This window comes from Macrobrachium nipponense, chromosome 36 (assembly GCF_015104395.2).
Source record: "Macrobrachium nipponense isolate FS-2020 chromosome 36, ASM1510439v2, whole genome shotgun sequence".
NCBI classification, from domain to species: domain Eukaryota; kingdom Metazoa; phylum Arthropoda; class Malacostraca; order Decapoda; family Palaemonidae; genus Macrobrachium; species Macrobrachium nipponense.
The window spans coordinates 45,192,678-45,208,258 of NC_087220.1; the positions used below are offsets into that span (position 1 = coordinate 45,192,678).

General features: G+C 35.5%; 1 protein-coding gene across 1 annotated transcript in view; it reads right to left on the reverse strand.

The window, feature by feature from the left end:
* Positions 1 to 15,581, reverse strand: part of LOC135203426 (histone-arginine methyltransferase CARMER-like) — a 261,863-nt gene that overhangs the window by 65,908 nt on the left and 180,374 nt on the right. The window lies entirely within an intron of this gene.

Sequence of the window (15,581 nt, forward strand, 5' to 3'; positions counted from 1 at the left end):
AGCGAGTAATAAGAAAAATAGTAGCTGAACCAAAGAAGTGAGTAATAAGAAAAATAGAAAAGACAATGTATAAGATTAATTCACTGAATTCTGCCACTTTATCCAACAGAATTTAAAAGAGGGTCTTCTTCCAAAATAATAATATAATAATAAAACGAATTAAAAATTTTTTGTGGTAGTATTTTAAAGGAATAACTTCCATTTCACTTTTAAATAAGAACAACTCTTCTCTATATCTCTCTCTCTTACTGCGATGAGAACTTTCATGGTACATCTATGTATATATTTATTAATATTTTATAACAATAACATAATAATAACTGTAATTACAAAGTGTGCATAACAAATTCTTTCCCTCATCTTTTTTTAACTCCACCAGAAGCTCGAAGTCCAGCTGTCAAATATGTCAAGTAATGTGACAGGAGGGAGAGTGTTTCCATTAGCAGCAGAGACAGAATAAAGAATTTCTTATGCGAGGGAGTCTGGAACCTAACCTCGCGTAAGTTTGGGGTATTGCTGTAATTGTAAACGTTTGGCTCAAAAGAATGAAACATTCAAGAATTACTTTAACCCTCTTACGCCGGAGCCCTAAAAATCAAAACGTCTCCCGTATGCCGGGCCTGGTTTGGAGTGAGCGCGGAAGTGGAAAAAATAATTTTTTCAAAAAATTACAGCGCGCGTACTTTTGAAGATTAAGAGTTCATTTTTGGCTCCTTTTTTTGTCATTGCCTGAAGTTTAGAATGCAACCATCAGAAATGAAAAATAATATCATTATCATATGTAAATAATGCGATATATGGTAGCGAAAAAAAAAAAAATTCATACATAATTGTATTCAAATCACGCTGTGCAGAAAACGGTCAAAGCTAACCAGTTACTTTTTTTTGCGTTGTATTGTACACTAAATTGCGATCATTTTGATATATAATACATTGTAAAACAATAAAAGCAACACCGGAAAAATATTATCACAAAATGATGTACGAATTCGTAACGAGCGGACGTAAAAAAATGTTATTTTCAAAAATTCACCGTAATTCTAAATAATGTTCTAGAGACTTCCAATTTGTTTCAAAATTAAGACGAATGATTGAATATTACGATACTGTAAGAGTTTTAGATTAGAATTGCAGATTTCGACCATTTCGGACGAGTTAAATTTGACCGAATGTCGAAATTTTAATATATATATTTTTTTATATGGACATATTTCGAAGATGGAAAAAGCTACAACCTTCAATTATTTTATATTGTATTTTTCATGAATTTGCGCACATTTTGATATATGAAACTCTATAAAAAGGCTAATATGAAAAGGAGCAAATATTAGGATAATGCCATGTACGTATTTCGGAGACTTGCGGCCAGCGAATCGGCGCGCGGAGTGAAGGTAAATATATTTTTCAAAAATTCACCATAAATCACAATATTGTTTTAGAGACTTCAAATTTGTTTCAAAATGAAGAAAAATGACAGAATATTACTAGGCCGTAAGAGTTTTAGCTTACAATTGCGTTTTTTCAACTATTTCGGTAGAGTCAAATTTGACCGAACGTGGTTTTTTTCTATTTATCGTTGATTTATATGCAAATATTTCGAAAAAGAGAAAAGCTACAACCTTCAATCATTTTTAGTTGTATTCTACATGAAATTACGCACATTTTTCATATATAAAACTTTATGTAACAGCTAATTTTAAATGGTGCAAACATTTCGACAATCGCACAAAAAAAATTCTGATTTTTTCGGAAGTTACCGCGCGAACGTAATGTTTTTTTTTTTTCATAAATTCACCATAAATCGAAATATTGTGCTAGAGACTTCCAAGTCGTTGAAAAATGAAGGTAAATGATTGAATATTACTAGAATATAAGAGTTTTAGCTTACAATTGCGTTTTTCGATCATTTCGGTAGAGTCAAAGTTGACCGAAAGCTGAAATTTTTGCACTTAACGTTATTTATATGAAAATATTTCAAAACTGATAAAAGCTACAACCATGGGTTGTTTTTTGTTGTATTGTGCATGAAATTGCGCACATTTCCATATATAAAACTTTATGTAACGGCAAATTTAAAAGGGTGCAAACATTAGGACAATCGCACGAAAAAATTTATCGGAAGAGTTATCGCACGAACGTAAGGAAAAAGTTTTTTCATAAATTCACCATAAATCGAAATATTGTGCTAGAGACGTCCAATTTGTTGCAAAATGAAGGCAAATGATTGAGTATTACTATAATGTAAGAGTTTTAGCTTACAATTGCGTTTCTCGACCATTTCTGTAGAGTCAAAGTTGACCGAAGGTTGAAATTTTTGCACTTATCGTTATTTATATGAAGATATTTCAAAACTGATAAAAGCTACAATAATGAGTATTTTTTAGTTGTATTGTGCATGAAATTGCGCACATTTTCATATATAATACTTCATGTAAAGGATAATTTAAAATGGTGCAATAATTATGTCAAAGTGACGAAATAATTTCCGAGATGTGTCACTGATACTTTTTAGTGCGATAAGAAAGATATTCGCGCTTGCGCGCCTGCGTAGCGATTGTAAACAAAACAACGCCTTGATCCGTGAACTCCCAGCATCCCCCAAGGCGCGTGATACAAAAGTTTTCGGCTGGTAGGCCTATAAGTATTTTTCCGCGAATTTTTAAAAAAACTTTTTTGAGCCGACGTATGATACGTCCAATCGGCATACGGGAGACATTTTGACTCGACGTTTAATACGTCCAATCGGCGTAAGAGGGTTAAGGTAATTATTTACCTGCAGCTTGCAAATAGCCTAAGGCTGGTAAACAAATCCTAAAGGCTAAAGTTTGGTCTGAAGGAATGATGTAACATCAAGAATTACTTTAAGGCAATTATTAACTGGTGACTTGCACATAGCCTAAGCCCAGTAAGTAAATTATATATGCAAAAGTTTTGGCCTAACAGGATGGTGTAACATACGAGAATTACTTTACGGTAATTATTTACTGGCAGCTTGCGAATAGCCCATGCCTGGTGTACAAATCATGAATGCAAAAGAGTTTGGCCTAATGGAATGGCATTACATTCAAGAACTACTTTTAAGGCAATTATTAACCTGCAAGTAATCGGCTTCTTAATAATCTGAATTAAATAAAAAATAAACAAAAGACAAGACTCATCCTGCTCGAAGGCTATGAAATACGTGTTCCGGTGGTTGTGTAAATCTACCGAAATCCAATGGTATGACCAGAAAATTAGAACAAGCTGCTGTAAGCACTTGATGTTCAGTTAAGCATGGCAGAAAACAGAATGAGAGGACTAGCCAAGTTGTTCCTAATATTGCCGTTATCGGGTGGCACGGTATACCTACACTCGGCAAATTGAAGCACTATCAGCAAAATTTGAATTTAGGTTGCCATACATGGGAAACTATAGCTGTGTAATTATTGGGCAAGTTACTTATACAAATTGTAACCTTAAATTAAAAAAACAACTAATGATGCTAGAGGGCTGCTATTTGGTGTGTTTGATGATTGGAGGGTGGATGATCAACATATCAATTTGCAGCCATCTTGCCTTAGTAATTTTTAAGACCTGAGCAGATAGATAGTGTGTGGATGGACGGACAAAGCCAGGTCAATAGTTTTCTTTTACAGAAAACTAAAAGTTTGTTAATGTATTGATGAAAATTATACAATCTTAGCCTTTTTGGAAACCCCTGCTTCCTGCCTCAGAAAGAACTGAATGAATACAGTAGAGACCCGGGCCTCGATTGTATTAGAACTCGAAATAATCGGATTTCAACGGAAAATTTTGAGTAGAACTTGCATTGTAAACAAAAGTGGTTCAGTCAGTCGCCTCTCATAGGCATTGTTCCCATGCCCATTTGGTGAGGAAAACGGTAAGAATCACAATTGAACTTATTATTGAAAATTATAAAATTATAAAGTAAGAGGCATTTTGTGACAACCATAAAATCCTGAGACACTTTTAATGATAGGCTAACCCTTGAAGTGTTGATAGTTGTATCAATAGTTGGCTACAGTCACAACTATCGACAAACTATCGACACTAAACAAAACATTTGTAACCTAATAATGGTAAAAACTGTAGGTTATTCAAGTAAATCACTAATGGTACAACTTTTTATAATGTAAACAAAACAACTAATTACAGCAATTACCATGAATAATTACCATAATTAGACATTAGGATGAGCGAGTTCTCACTTTGTTACAGGAGTAGGATCTCTATACATAATTCTAAAAACTGAAAAGCTCTGTAAGGCTAAACATAAATTATAATTTGAAAAAAACTAAATGTATTTTACAGAATATAAGCATTGTCATCATATGCCATTTGCATTCAATATTGTTTACTCTCAAAATCTCGGCTGATTGAGCTATCAATATCTTCATTGCCATTACACTTGGCTGGTAGAAAATATGTAATTTAGATACTTTCTTGTAAATGAACTAAGTTGGGTTTAAAAGTGGCACAATATTGACTGCATAAGCGTGTGTGATTTCACTAGTTTTGAATCAATTTCACCAGCACTTTTTTATTTTTATAGTGACGGCAAATGACGTTGCAATCAGCCGTTTCTCGATTTGGTTGCTCACATCTGTACTACAGGCTTACAATGGCTTCATATGTAATTTAAAAAACCAGGGAGAGAGAGAGAGAGAGAGAGAGAGAGAGAGAGAGAGAGAGAGAGAGAGAGAGAGAGAGAGAGAGAGAGAGAGTGTCTGGGTTATACTGTTACCTGACACATCCATTAGCAATAGTCGATATTTGTGTATTGAGAATAATGATAATTTTAATAAAACCTTTGATTTATAAACTGTCTCTAATCATATTGCATGTATCTGTATCATTACCATATTACTGAATTATAAAATGAACAGAGTGATCTGGTTTTGATTACGTCCTTAAAATATCAGCTGATTTCATTTTACTGCCATGATCAGTAAAATGCAGAATGGAACTAAATTTACAAAAGAAAGCCGGGTTTAAGAATTGCAGCTACTTTATTTACAAACATAATATATAAAAAAGTGCTACATGTGTGTTTTTTGTCAGTTCAAGTCAGTGCTTTTGCCTGCCAAAACATTTCGCAGACATGCTTGACTAACGAAAGTTATGATGCTCATACATTTATGAGGATCTACTTCCAATGGGTATTACTCTGCCAATAATAATGTCACATTATAAAGCACAAAGCATCTATGAAAAGTGCCCCTATTTTACAAGAATATTTTATGAGTGAAAATTTAATATAACAAGTACTGAAAGAAATTTGAAAGTTATTTTTTATTCAGTATTCCAGTAGACTATTTGTTTACGTCAGTTTACGGCTGCTCAAGGCCACTAGCTAGCGACTTGACTTCGTAAATTTTTCTAAAGTTTATAACAGACATAATTTGGCTTATTTTTAATATTTTATTCATTTCCTGTAAGAATTAGACTTGATTTTTAATGTTTTATTACTAGCAACAATATTTATGCCTACCCCTTACAGTATACAACTACATACCTAGCCTAGCCTATGGCACTCAGTTAACCATCGTATTATGGCCAAATTAATCGTATGTAGGGCAGTTAAATTTTGACTACAGTATATATCTAAAATCGAAAAAAGTTCGTTGAATGGTATGCTATTTAACACTGAACTTTTTATTGTAATTTATCTGTATTTATGGGTAATGTTTTGTATAAAAAGGCAAGATAAGGGTAATAACTGGTGGCCAAGTACGGATTAATCCATTTTCAGTTATTTCTTATGGGAAAAATTCATTCAGATCTCGACAAAATCGTATCTCGTCGCTTCTTCTGGAATGAATTAGCATCGAGGTCCGGGGCTCTACTGTATAGAGAAATTTTTCTGGTTATGGTGGGTAGAACATCTAAAAGTCTGTCCTTTTAATGAACTGACAGTCCATTAAAGGATTTTCTTCAAAAGAAATTATAAGCACTTGGAAAGGAAGGCAGAATGCTTTAATAAAGAAAACTCTTGACAGACATACGTCATCATTATGATGATTTGTTCAGCATACAAAACAAAGGGCTAAGCAAGTTATAGTGAAACCTCGGTTTTTGTGGACTTTTTCTGACGAAATTTAGTCTTGGGTTTTGTGTGTTTCCTCGAATTTTGTACACTTGGAAACACTCCTTCCAGGGCACAGCGTGTGACTAGGCCTGCACCAAGTTCCCACACAAAGCATCCCGTGTTCTCTTGCGATCCATTCTGCTTTTTTGTTTGTTTGTATGGTGTTTTTACGTTGCATGGAACCAGTGGTTATTCAGCAACGGGACCAACGGCTTTTTACGTGACTTCCGAACCATGTCAAGAGTGAACTTGTATCACCAGAAATACACATATCTCACTCCTCAATGGAATGGCCGAGAATCGAACCCGCAACCACCGAGGTGAGAAGCAAACACCAAACCAACCACGCCACTGAGGCGCTCATTCTGCTTTTGTGTTCACTGTTTTTTTGTGCCTTTTTGTGCTTTTTTATTTGAGTGCAACTGCTAAATAAGCCATCATGGGGGCCAAAGAAAGTTCCGAGGGTGTTGCATGCCAGTCACAGTAAGAAAATGTCTACAAATGCTGCTGTTAATGAATTTAAGACCAGCAGAGGCTGGTTTGAAAAATTCAGAAAGAGAATGGGCATAGATAATGTGCCTACTTCAGTGATTGAGGACATTTTTACAAAGTGGAATGATGTAAAAGACTTTATGGAGAATTATCATCCCCACAAAGATGTAAGCTGTCTCTCCAACATCTTTAATGATAATGCCATGTTCCACTTTAGGCAAATCTTAAAGAGATACCAGAAAAAAATGTCTCTGGACAGTTTTTGTTGTGCAACAGAGGTCCAGTGATTCTCAAGCTGGTCCTCGTGCCAGTGAAAAACGAAGAGGGGAAGTAACCCAAGATAGGTCCTTGATACCTGAAACCCTTCTGGAGGGGCATTTCCCTTCCAAACAACAACCTTTCCTCCTCCTCCTCCTCCTCTTCTCTCCATCTTCCATATGCTAACAAGAGTCTTCCATAAGGGTAACAGTGATGTCAAATGTCCATTATTCATTTCATAATTAATTTATATTTATTTCTCATTTTCTGTACGTAAAACTGTTTATTCTCTCTAAAATATATATTTTTTTAATATTTTGGAATGCATGAACTGTATTGACATTATTCCTTATGGAAATTACTGTTTTGTTTTTCATGGAGATTCCAGAATGGATTATGTACGAAAACCGAGGTTTCATAGGTTTCACTGTATCTTGGCTGGTCTTGCTGAAATATAAGGTCAACAGATGATCAAGGTGACTGAATATGGTAATGTTTACAAATTCTAGGGGGATGGATAACATTAAAATCTTTCTGCATCAATATTTGAATTTTTAAATTTTTTTAATAAAAAAGAAATACTTCTTAAACAAAATGTTTCAATAAAGCCATTAATCACAATCGTCATCATTTTGTGCAAGTGTATCCCAGTTACACCAATTTTGCAAGACTTAAAAAAGGAAAGGCTCTACTGTGCCTGCCCACCAGCCAGTCCAGCTTGCCATGAGCCATACTACTCATTCATCCATGCCATCCCTTTTCTGGAAGTATGAGGGAAAGAGATGTGGGTAATTAAAGGCTTTTGTTTTAAAAGGAACTTCTGAAAAAGAGAGAGAGAGAGAGAGAGAGAGAGAGAGAGAGAGAGAGAGAGAGAGAGAGAGAGAGAGAGAGAGAGAGAGAGAGAGAGAGAGAGAGAGAGAGTGTGTGTGTGTAAATTGTATTTTCCTAACTATACAATCCTGAGGTCCTTTATAACAGAAATATGCTTATGTGGGCTTGAAAAACAAAACTCTGTCAAATGACTCTTGCAAGGGAATGTGTGCCCTAAACGAGAGTCAAGTGCCGGCGGCAAAACAAGAGATAAGTTTCCCATCAGTAGATTGAATCTCAACTGAGGAGAAGCAATATACTTAAAGAAAGACTAGGGGAATTGTATACCTATGTGTTTCACAACTGGATTGAAGAGACGTTAACTCTATTGATCCTTAGCAGAGAAAAAATCCTGTCAATGACACCAACCAGTGAAGATGGTTGTAATACCTGGAATGTTACAGGGGACTGAAAGAGAATTTCAGCTATTTCACTGCTGTTCGGTGAGAAAGCCTGGCTTGCAATGAATGGAAGTCTTTAACCGTGTAAGCACAGGTTTGTACTGTGTGACGAACCGCTTCTAGTCACAGGAAAGGTTAGTTCAGGGAGGAACTCTTCTCTTCACCCTGGAAGCAGAGCTATCAGGGTAGGCAACAGGTGAAGTCTTCCGTCATTCATTCCAATTTGGGGTGAAAAACTATTAGTTAACACTTTATGAATTAGAAAAATATATATATAAAACAAAACTGCTGTATTTGTCTATAAAATCATTCTAAATCATCACAGTGCCCCATGGGTCAGTTGCAATAGAGTAGAGGACTTAAAGATTTCTGTTGTACAGTATGCAGCAAAACTCGAGTCACCTGATTTCAGTGATTTTCGTTCAAAAAGTCACTAACTGGCAACTCTTACCTTTTTCACATTTCTAATGACACTAAATTGCAACGCCGAAACATTTTGGAACTTCGCTCAAAAAAAGATACAGTTCACTTAGCATGGTTTAATAGTATAATGTTATATTCTTTTATCAAAATATAGCTAGATCATTAGAAAAAACGTTAACACCTTAGTTTTTAATTATGGTAAATATGAAAAGACGTAAATATTTGACGAATTTTACATGTTAGCCATCATAGTAATTTATTTAATGTAATGAACGTAACATAGATGTAGTTGTGGGCGTGGCCTAACATGACGTCAACTGTGGTCATTTGCCAAACATGGTTGGAGGCTTGCCTTGGAGCAACCCGACAGCGACCGGAAACGTCACCCCCAACAAGGAGAGTTATAGTTGAGCTGCATCTCGCCAGATTTAAAAAAAAAAAACAGCTAATCGTCTTAATGTCAACAAGACAACAGTGTATAGATGGCTAAAACGATGCAACGGCGGAGAAGAATTGAAAAGCCATCCTAGATCTGAGAGACCCAGCTGCACAACCACAGAAGAAGACGAAGTGTTAACTAACTTTATAACCGAACACCCGTTTTCGTCATCATTTTCAGTGAAACGAGAAACAAATATACAAACATCAGTTGACACTGTAAGACGTCGGTTTCGAGAAGCTGGTCTTCTAAGTAGGAAACCTGTGCTCAAGCCTCTACTTACACATACGCATATGGACCATCGTCTCGGGTTTGCGCTCAAATATCTGTCCAAGAGCAAGCAGTTCAGGGAAACTTATATTTTGTGACGAAAAGACCTTTTGCAACGACCAACAGGGAAGACTGCACTGCTGGCGTCCAGGAAAAACCAGGTAATGAACATTTACTTATTTTGCCTTATATATTTTTTACGTGGTAGGCTAGGTGTGATATACTTTGTATTATAGGCCTAGTCTGTATATATGCTAAAGCTATAATGAATAATAATTCCTCTTACACTGGTTTTTAAACCTGCTGACAAATATCTTTAATGGAAGTTACGATGTAATCAGGGAGAAATAATGCATGAGAAGATATAAATTAAATTGAGCTAGGGTGGGAGTTGGGAATTGTCATTACTGAGGAGGCAGTTTAAATATCTATAAAGTCCCGCCTCCGCTTCGAAGTGCTGCTTGGCGGGAAACCAGTTGCAGAGGAAGTTCGTGCTAGCTTTCCTCCGAATCTCGTGAATGTTTGAGTACACATTGCACTGACTTAAAAGTCGTTTAAGGTTACTATGCTATGACAACTTTCCTTATGCCTCTTTTCCGAATTCATAATATATACTATTAGGTCTACAACCAAAGATTTCTTTTAATTATTTCACTGTAAAACTAAGTCTGGCAGAAAATACAACTGACATAGCTGTTTCTAATATTTAAAGTGGTCTGTAATTGTGTATTATCATCTAATAGAGGAAAGAAGGCGAAAAAGGTATAATTTTGTCTATATAAGTTTTGGTTAAATGCATATTAAAGAACTGTTTCTCGGAGAAGAAAATTCAAATAGGCCTATACATACTTGTAATATATATATAGTATATATATATATATATATATAGAATAACCTTATAGTGTTTTCTTAACATTACACTTCAAGTCTTAAAAGTTAAAAGTTTGGTGTTATAGCAATATTACTGAAAGTATGGCTTAATAAAAGCGCCAGTCCTTTTTTTTAATCCATAAGATCTATTGATGAGAGGAAGAACTGCAGTTAAAACAGTTTCTTTTATATTCAAAAGTAAGCCCACTGTCATTGTTTCTCTCCGAATATCTGTAAATTTATATTTTCTCTAAATCCTTCTCTCTATTTTTTTCAGATTTGAGGATAAATATGTAGAACCAAATCGACGAATCGACAAGTGGGAGGATAACCGCTGGCCTTTGGGGTTGGATGGCGTCTTGCCGAGCAGGTGCTTTAGTGCCAATCCATGAGCGATTAAATGGCAGGCAGTATGTTTACATTCTTGACGAGGTGCTGATTCCATCTGTTAGGATGCTACTGATTCCGGAACCGTTGCCCATATTCTTGGCAATGGACAACTCCTCTGTTCATAATAGCATGCCAGTAAGAAAGTGGTTACAGCAGCATCCAGAAGTTATTCGGATCGAGTGGCCTGCAAAATCTCCGGATCTCAATCCCCTTGAAAATTTGGGGGCCATTATGACAAAGGAATGGGATGGCTCCGTTCTGAACAGTAAACAAGCCATCATAAGCCATTGCTTGTCAGTGTGGGAGTCTATGAATGGAGAAAATATTGCAGTAGACAGGTTGACAGTATTCCTAGACGGCTTAATTCGGTAATAGACAACCTAGACTCACATACTAAATATTAATCAACCCTCTCTCTCTCTCTCTATGTATGTATGTATGTATGTGTAGCTATATATGTATGACGTTTTAAAAGACGAAGTTGTGTTTAGCCTATTTGTTTTGCTGGAATTTGTATTTTATTTTTCACAGGGACCTATGTATTTCAAAGAATTATACGTTTTTTTTTTTTTTTTTTTTTTTTTTAATAATTATAGTGGTATACCATTTACTTAACCTATACCATTTTTATTATCAATCATATTCATTATTTGCTACTTGGTTTATTAATGCCTTTACTAAGTACCGTTTTTATTATCGAACATATTCATTATTTGCTACTTGGTTTATTAATGCCTTTACTAAGTTACATTTCTTGAGATCTACCTAAGATTTCATTAGACCCAACTGGTGAAGGGTGCATAGTGGCCCGCCAATGGCTTAGCTTGCCTTACCCGTAGACCAAGTGCACTTCGCGCTTCTCGATTATATCATTCTTATTAAGCCTATAGGCCTATGAAGAAAATAATGACGGAAGTATACCACACCAAGACTGTGGAAGAATTTCACAAATCCTGCTTTATGGTCTTATAGACACCCTTCATAAGTTACAAAGATTTTATGCAATTTGTTACTGTCTGGAATATACCCAGTATGTTATAAAGCCAATAGTATTGGCCTAGCCATTATTGTTTATAATACGTTGCAGTTGTCATTGTGTAGAATCTGCACTCGACAGTTGTAGCTGATAATATCCGACCTGATTATAGTCTTCCATTCCTAAAGTAAAAGTAAAATAATATAAATTAGTTGTATTTCTAATAGCGAAGATTACTCTTCACCTCGCTTATTTATTCAATTATTTATTATTTACTTTTCTTCAAACTGAAGAAACCCCTCGGGAGACTAGACTTATGTAGCACTGGCTGTAACCTAAGCCTAAGCCATAATTTATTGCAAGTATCGAGACCATGATCTTGACTAACATTTGCTTTATACACAAAACTACAAAAGCGAAAAGTAATAACTTCGAATTCATATCCCAAATGCACCAATTTTTATCATTAGACTATGCTCTGCTCAACTTTGCTCTTGCACTCCATCGCGATGTCCTCTTTCACAGTGTCCAGACTGACGATTCCACGACTCATGGAAGTCACGGTGATCTGAGGTTTTCATGCTACAGTAACGTATTTAGTTTTCGTTCAGAAATATTGTAGCGTGAAATATTTTTGGTTTTCAGTTTCCCATATATTTCAATTATAAGATTCTATATAACAAGGGACCAACTTTTCCTCATACATACACGTTTATAAAATACGAGATATAATACTAAGTGGCAACTTGAGAACAACGCTTGTCCAGTATAAAAAAATAAAAAGTCACACGAGTTTTGCTGCATACTGTACTGTGGGGTAAACAGAAAGACGACAAGAGCATGTAGAGCATGGGACAGGAACCATAAGCAAGAATCAAAAGCCACCCCACAGACTTTAGGTCTGTGATAGCCATACGGAGAGGTTCAAATTAGCAGTTAACCCTCGACAGAGGAGAAATAATACCAAGATGAATACTATCTCTGTGAGAAGGCAGTACTTTGCCCCTCACTCGACTCCATAGGCCAAGTTGCTTGGTAGTACATTCCAGCTTTGAATGCATTCACCTTATAGAGCTACCAAGTGCACTACAGATATTCTCGAGCACCAGCAAGTTAACTGAAACAGGAGGGAATGACACACTCTTGTTCAGTGATAATGCCACTCATTGTGGTGTTGTTGCTTAACCCTTTAACGCCGATTGGACGTGTTAAATGTCGACGAAAATTGTCTGTCGGGTGCCAAAATGACGTACGAAACTTTGACGAAATTTTTTTTTTTTTTTTTAAATTCGTGGAAAAATAGTTATAGGCCTACTAGGCAAAAACTTTTGAATCACGCGCCTTGGGGGATGCTGGGAGTTCACGGATCAAGCTGTTGTTTTCTTTACAATCGTTACCCAGCAGCGCAAGCTCGAATTTCTTTCTTCTCGCACTAAAAAGCATCAGCGACACATCTCAGAAATTATTTCGTCACTTTGACATAATTTTTGCACCATTTTATATTAGCCGTTACATAGAGTTTTATATATGAAAATGTGCACAATTTCATGTAGAATACAACAAAATATAACTCATGATTGTAGTTTTTATCAGTTTTGAAATATTTTTATATAAATAACGATAAGTGCCAAAATTTCAATCTTCGGTCAACTTTGACTCTACTGAAATGGTAGAAAAACGCAATTGTAAGCTAAAACTCTTATATTCTAGTAATATTCAATCATTTACCTTCATTTTACAACAAATTGGAAGTCTCTAGCACAATATTTTGATTCATGGTGAATTTATGAAAAATACTTTTTCCTTACGTCGGCGCAGTAACTCTTCCGAAAAAATCATAATTTTTTTTCGTCCGATTGTCGTAATGTTTGCACAGTTTAATATTTTAGCAGTTTTGAAATATTTTCATATAAATAACGTTAAGTGCCAAAATATCAACCTTCGGTTAACTTTGACTTCACCGAAAAAATCGAAAAACGCAATTGTAAGCTAAAATTCTTATTCTAGTAATACTCAATCATTTACCTTTATTTTGCAACAAATTACAAGTCTCTAGCACAATATTTTGATTTATGGTAAATTTATGAAAAAAAAAAAAAAAAAAAACTTTTTCCTAACGTCCGCGCAGTAACTCTTCCAAAAAAAATCAGAAATTTTTTCGCCCGATTGTCGTAATGTTTGCACCATTCCAAAAATTAGCCGTTACATAGAGTTTTATATATGAAAATGTGTGCAATTTCATGTAGAATACAACAAATAACAACCCATAGTTGTAGCTTTTGTCAGTTTTGAAATATTTTCATATAAATAACGATGTGCCAAAATTTCAACCTTCGGTCAACTTTGACTCGACTGAAATGGTTGAAAAACGCAATTGTAAGCTAAAACTATTACATTCGAGTAATATTCAATCATTTACCTTTATTTTGCAACAAACTGGAAGTCTCTAGCACAATATTTTGATTTATGGTGAATTTATTTAAAAGACCAATTTTATGGCCTAAAATTTTGGGACTGAACATTCCATGTGGTATAGGCTAGTTTTAGAAATGTGCAAGAGTTTGGCACTAGGCTAAGCCTAAGCTTTGGATTTCCAGACAACACACAACAAATACAAATGTTGTTTTACTTAAGAAACTTTTATTTTTGTTATGTTTCTATATTGAAAAAGTGCAAACTTTAGGCACTAGGCCAAGCCTACCACATTCTTTGGATTTCATGACACAAAGTCAACAAAGCAGCATTGGTTTCCAAGGTAGTCGACAAACTTGTTTTTGTATAATAACAACGACAATAAATATATATATTGTTTTACTCATCTGAGAATCTTTTATTATTGTTATGTTTTTTTTAATTTACGGCTGTTCATGATTCACAAAGAATTTTATTTTTTTATTCTATTGGTAAAAGGATGCTGTAAATTGAAAAACTTGTTCATGCAATACATTTAATAAAAAATAACAATTTGTCAAAAAATGATATTGTCATGTTACAATAAAGTTTTATACATACTTACCTGACAGATATATACTTAGCTATAGACTCGTCGTCTCCGACAGAATTTCAAATTTCGCGGCACACGCTACAGGTAGGTCAGGTGATCTACCGCCCTGCCCTGGGTGGCAGGACTAGGAACCATCCCCGTTTTCTAATCAGAATTCTTCTCTTCCACCTGTCTCCTGCGGGGAGGCTGGGTGGGCTATTAATCGTATATATCTGTCAGGTAAGTATGTATAAAAAACTTTTATTGTAACATGACAATATCATTTTTATACATTCAACTTCCCTGCCAGATATATACTTAGCTGATTAGCACCCATTGGTGGTGGGTAAGAGACAGCTAACTACTGAAATAGACAGGTAAACAACATATGTTGTAGGTATTTATAAACCTTGGTTTCCTACCTTATTAGGCTGAAGACTTCGCGCTACTGCCTTGTAGTCTGCTTAGCCTCAAGAGCCTCAGCGAGATAATGATCTATGGCTAAGAGTTCTTGTGGGTCTGCCATGGGGTCTTATCCACTTACTCGGCAGAGCCTAAAGGCCTTTGTCATGGGTGCTATTCCACTTACATGACAATACACCTTGTTCAAGGAGCACAAAACCGATCCCGACACCTGATCCTAACATCCATGTTTAGTTCTAAGATTGTAAGGAGTTATCCCCGAACTCCTCACAACCACCAAAAACTCGAAACATAATTACACTTTCATTACAAATATACAAAAAAAAAAATTTTTGTACTCCCCTACTAGTCATACCTACCCTTGATCGCCTACCAGCCAATGACACTCTGCTCCCGTGCGACAGTAGTGAGCTTGCTGCTAGAAAACCAAGCACTATCTGACAAGAGGGTTTTATGTACGATAAAAAACACAAAAATTAAGGATCAGTCTTTGCTCCAAGACCCATACTGTATCTGCTGTTATACAAAAGGACCCTAGCGAGAAGCACTTCTCATAGGTCCACTCTCTACGTCCTTCAGATAATGAGATGCAAACACTGAATTGCACCTCCAATATGTAGTCTCGATGATATTCTTCAGAGACATATTCTTTTTTTTGGAACGCCAAAGACGTTGCTACTGCTCTTACTTCATGCGTC